Below are 6,000 nucleotides of genomic sequence, written 5' to 3' on the forward strand. Positions count from 1 at the left end.
CCAGCGAGTCAAGGGGGTCAGGCTGGCAGAAATATGAGTGAGGCAGAGTAGACAAAAGCTAACTAGCATGGCCAGGAGGGACCTTTTCAGATCAAGTGTACCCCATCACTGAACAGGCATAAAGGCCATTGCTCAGGACTCACTCAGACAGGCATGTTCAATATCCTAGCATATGGACCAGTGGTCAAGGTTCCATGGTATAGGCCTTTGGGGGCAGCTGCACAGCTCCTCCCTGTACCATTCCTCTGTGACATTTTATTATGAATTGCCTTGGACTTGTCTGTATGTATGGACTTACCTCTCCAACTCATATGAGTTTGTTGGAGGCAAGTTCTCTTTTATTTTTTCGAGATGGAGTTTCACTCTTGTTGCCCAGGCTGGAGTGCAGTGGCACAATCTCAGCTCACTGCAGCCTCCGCCTTCCGGGTTCAAGCGGTTCTCCTGCCTCAGCCTCCTGAGTAGCTGGGGTTACAGGAGGCCACTACCACACCCATCTAATTTTGTATTTTTAGTAGAGATGGGGTTTCTCCACGTTGGTCAGGCTGGTCTTGAACTCCCGACCTCAGGCGATCTGCCCCCGTCAGCCTCCCAAAGTGCTGGGATGACAGGCGTGAGCCACCGCGCCCGGCCGACAAGTTCTCTTTTTATGCCCTGGTTAGGATTTCAATATAGTGCTCACATTATAAGGGGTCGACTTTACAGGCCCAAGGTCTACTTAGAACCTTCTCAGCATTGAGATGGCGCTCTGCCTATGGTACCAAACCAAACACTAGCATGGTGGCTAGAAATTCTGCCTTTAGCCAAAATATCTGGACTTGAATCCTAGCTGTTTAGCACTGGATAAGTTACTTCACCTCTCTGAACCACTGTCATCTATAAAATGAGGATAACCGAAGTGCCTACTTTACGGAGTATTGAGAACTGAAGGTTTTAAGTACACGTACTTGTAGATGTTTGTATTGATTTAGTTCTAATGGTCTAAGGTTCTCTGGAAACCTCTCAAGTAATTTGAGATCTCCGCTGGTTGATCTCAGCTGGTTGGAGCCTTACTATCTTTTGACTTAATGTACACAGTATAGCTAAACCTGTAATATAATAAAGGTAAGTGAAAGAAATGCAGTATTCTGTAATTTAAAGATAAGGGAAAATTAGTTGTTTCTATCAGGATAAGTTTCAGGGAACCAAATATTTGTACTTAAAGAGATAGTCCTTAAGATCAGCTACATACCAAGGTATCAGGAAAGTCCATCCAGTTCCCATTCTCATTCCACAAGGCCGTTTCAGCCCAAAGGACCTCTGGCTTACAGCTGGGCTGCTTCTGTGCCATGTTCAGAGCACAGAGATCTTTAAAAGGCTGTCTTGGGTCCTGTTTGCTCCGAGGTACCAGGCAGGGTCTTGCTGCCCACCAGCCACTTACAGGTGCATCTCAGTCTTCCTCTCCCCAACCAGGAGAAATGGCTTCCTAGCATAGGGGCATGGCCTACTGATCCCATTTAAGGCATCTAGTCCCTTCCGGAGACTCTCTTGTTGCTAGAGCATCTAGCCACACAACAGTGTTGTGGTCAACAGTGAACCTCATATCTGACTGTGGTCCCATAAGATATAATACCACAATTTTACTGTACCTTTTCTATGTTTAAATATGTTTACTTTTTATTTTTATTATTTTTTGAGGCAGGGTCTCACTCTGTTGCAGGCTGGAGTGTGGTGACATGATCAGAGCTCACTTCAGCTCCATTTTCTAGGCTTCAGCGATTCTCCCACCTAAGCCTCCCACGTAGCTGGGACTACAGGTGTGTGCTACCATACCTGGCTAATTTTCTTTTTTTTAAATTAGAGACAGTGTCTCATAGTGTTGCCTAGGCTGGTCTCAAACTCCTGAACTCAAGGGATCCTCCCACCTCGGCCTCCCAAAGTGCTGGTATTACAGGTGTGGGCAACTGCCTGCAGCCTAAATATGTTTAGATACACAAATGCGCACCTTTGTGTCATAGCTGCCTACAGTATTCAGTACAGTAACATGCTGTGCAGGTTTGTAGCCTAGGGGCAATAGCCTGCACCATAGAGCCTAGGTGTACAATAGGTTTATACCATCTAAGTTTGTGTAACTACACTCTGATGTTTGCACGATGAAACTACCTAACAATGCATTTCTCAGAATGTATCTCTATCATTAAGCTAGTATCTGTCATTAAGCAATGCCTGACTGTATTTCTATTTTATGCTGTGCTACATCCCTCACCTGAGCCAATGAATAAAAGGTGATCACTTGCTTAATAGGAAAAAGGAAAGGGGAAATAATAGGAAGCCCTGTGAACTCAATTCGGGAACTGGAAAACCTGGGCTCAACAGCTGCTTGATCTGATTAGGTCACTGCCTTTGCTTGCCCATCTAAACTAGTACTGATGGCTCCTACCTCAAAGGGTTCTTATGAGAATGAACACAAGACAGTAGGTGAGCATGGAAGTTCCCTGACTTAGAGCAAGCAGTGATTCGTGTCTGTTTCCCCAGCATCCAGCCCAGGGCAAGGCACATGGGAGGCAGTAGGAGCTGGTGCAAACCACTGGTGAATCTAAGCCACTGTTGAGAGAGATGCCTGACATTCTCGTGCACTCCGGCCTGCAGTTGCAACCTGTTGACTCCCATTTTACTCTTTGTTGAACACAGAAATGTGTTCATTTTTGCCCTCCAGGGCAGCAAATAATATCTTGGAATGTGGCAAAAAAGATAAGCCCCTAGGGTCAGGTGCAGTGGCTCACACCTGCAATCCCAGCACTTTGGGAGGCCGAGGCAGGCGGATCACCTGAGGTCAGGAGTTCAAGACCAACCTGACCAACATGGAGAAACCCCGTCTCTACTAAAAATACAAAATTAGCCGGGCATGGTGGCACATGCCTATAGTCCCAGTTACTCAGGAGGCTGAAGCAAGAGAATCTCTTGAACCCAGGAGGTGGAGGTTGCAGTGACCTGAGATCATGCCATTGTACTCTAGCCTGAGCAACAAGAGCAAAACTCTACCTCCAAAAAAAAAAAGCCCCTATATATTAAGTTTTACTGTGGCCTCCACAATGATGATGGGTACCACGAAGAATATAACAAAATTTAAGGCATGCTCACTCCCTTCAGATAGCTTATAATTTGGAGAAACAGGCCACAGCACTTAAAAGCCAAGATAATATATGAGAGAAATAAGTCAGTTAAAAACGGACATCTCAAGGGAAGCCATGAGCAGGAGCCGATGGAGTGGAGCAGTGTATGTGTTAGACTGAAGTAAGGGCTAGTGTGGCATGACAGGGGCTGGAGCTGGCTTATATTAGGTAGTTTTCAGCTGCAAAAAAAAAAAAAACAAAAACAGAAGAACAACCAAAATATCTTAAGGGGTAAGAATATCTGTTATTTCACGTAGCAGCAAACCTGGAGCTCAGAAGTTCATGCAGGGCCCAAGTTGTTTCCACCTTCCTATTCCTCCATTGTCAGCATGTTGGCTTTTGTCCTCGAGCTGGTTCCCTTGTGGGTCTCAGTTGGCTACCACAGTTCCAAGTTCCACAACAACTTGGAGCAGCGTAAGAAAACTTTCTCCCAAAACCCTCCCAGCTGGCTTCCTCACATGTCTCTTGGCCAGATTGTCACACATCTGGGCCTACACCAATCCCTGGCAAAGGGAAGGGTGTTACCAAGATTAGTTTAAACTTAAGATTCACCCCTAAGGGCTGGGGCTGGGGAGGGGCCTTTCGCTGAGTACACAGTTAGGAGAGGAGTGTACATTCTAATAAACAGGGTTTCTTCCAGCAAGGGAGGTGAGATGGATTTAGAAAGGCAACCAAGCAGGGCATGGCGGCTCATACCTGTAATCCCAGCTACTCAGGAGGCTGAGGCGGGAGGATCAGTTGATCCAAGGAGTTTGAGGTTACTGTGAGCTATGATGGCACCAATACACTCCAGCCTGTGTGACAGAGCAAGACTCCATTTTTTTTTTTTTTTTCTTTTAAAAAAAAGGTAACCAACAGTGTCTGCTATATAGGTAGTGTGTTGTTGGGAAGAAAAAAGGAAGGATTTGGTAACACAATAGCATCCTAGACTCTGAAATAGATACCTGGGTTCAAACCCATGTCCTGTCATTTAATGACCTGAGTAAGTTAACATCATAATGCCTTAGTTGCCTCATCTCTGAAATGGGATTATGATGGTTCCTAGCCAGACTATAAATTTCATGGGGACAGGGTCTCAACTTGCTCACTGAGTTCTCCCCAGCACCTAGCAGAAAGCATTGTACCTAGCAGGTACTCAGTAGATATTTGTTGAGTGGGTTAGTTAATTGTATTGTGAGGATTAAGTGAGTTAGTGTATGGTAAGGGTTCAACACAGCACATAATCTAAAGTACGTGCTCAAAAAAATAGTGTTTCACTGCAGGCTTTGTAGAGACCTTTGGAACCCTCTGCCAGCGGTCCCCAACCTTTTTGGCACCAGGGACCAGTCTCATGGAAGACAGTTTTTCCACAGATGAGGGGTGGTGGGGGATGGTTTTGGGGTGAAACTAAATTCTCAACCTAGATCCCTTGCATGCACAGTTCACAGTAGGGTTCGCATGCCTATGAGAATCTAATGCCATTTACAGGAGGCAGAGCTCAGGCAGTAATGCTTGCTTGCCTGCTGCTCACCTCCTGCTATACAGCCCGGTTCCTATCAGGCCACAGAGCGGTACCAGTCCGCACCCCAGGGGTTGGGGACCCCTGCTCTGTGTGTGTGTTTTGGCTCCTTTGCACCACCTATGCTGCCAGGCTCAGCAGCAGCCCTAGAAACAGGTGTGTCAAGAAGGCTCTGCTCCTGGTGGGCTGGGGCTGAGATGGCAGAGGCCCATCCCATCATATGCCAGAAAGAGGACACACCTGTGAGTCCAGGACTTGGAACTCTACAGTCTGCAGCTCTGCTCAGACTGGCTTCTGGGCAGCTCCTCACTTTGCCATTAACTCCTCAGAGTCAAGACCCAGACGCTGCTTGGACCAGCCCCACTCCTAAGGTCATCTGTTCAGGGTCTGCAGGGGTGACCCTTTCACTGACAAAAGGCTTTTATTTTTGGTCCTATCCCTAGTGAAGTCCCAGCCAGTCTTTGGTAGTCTCCCTGTTTTCCTGCTCTGACAGAGATGGACCAGCCCCTCCCATAGGCGCTGCTCTCAGGAAAGCCTCATCCACAGGCTAGGCCTCTGCCGGGCCTGCTGCCAGCCACTGAGCCTTTGGAGATTGAAAGCTGACTCCCCACTGAGGTGTGGGCCTCCGTCCAGCCAGCACAGAGGGAGGCACATCCCTTGCAGCAGTACCCACAGCCCCGGTCACAGCAGGCTGTGGCCAGACCCTGACTGAGTGGCTCCCTCTCAGCCATCTGTTCAGTCACCCAGAAACAAGTCAAGTCAAAGCTCCCAGTGAGTTCCTGCCTCAGCCATGTAGTGTCACAAGGAAAGCCAGGGCGTTGCGACTTCCTGATTTGGGAGAAGATGTGTACACACTTTGAGCCTCAGACTCCTTATCTGTAGAACTTGGGGTAATGATACCTACTTCATGGTGTTTTGAGGAGTCCATGGAATCACAGATGGAAAGGGCCTAGATGTACTATGCCTGATGTGTTGGAGACTTCACATAAAAGGGTTTTCAGCTGCTGCCACCCCATCTTGTGAAATCAAGTATTTTCACAATTTCATACACCTAGTCCTGGAAAAAAGCATTTCATTCCCTGTTCACTTACTTGAAAATCCCTCTTCTTTTTTTCCGAGAGAGAGGGTCTCACTCTGTTGCCCAGGCTGGAGTGCTGTGGCCAAATCTCAGCTCACTGCAGCCTCAGCCTCCCAAGTAGATGGGACTACAGATGTGCACCACCATGCCTGGCTAATTTTGTTTGTTTTTGGTGAGACAAGGTCTCGCTGTTGCCCAGCTGGTCTCGAATTCCTGGACTCAAGAGATCCTCCGGCCTCGGCCTCCCAAAGTGCCAGGATTAAGGCGCGAGCCAC

Source organism: Chlorocebus sabaeus, chromosome 26 (genome assembly GCF_047675955.1).
Source record: "Chlorocebus sabaeus isolate Y175 chromosome 26, mChlSab1.0.hap1, whole genome shotgun sequence".
NCBI lineage: Eukaryota > Metazoa > Chordata > Mammalia > Primates > Cercopithecidae > Chlorocebus > Chlorocebus sabaeus.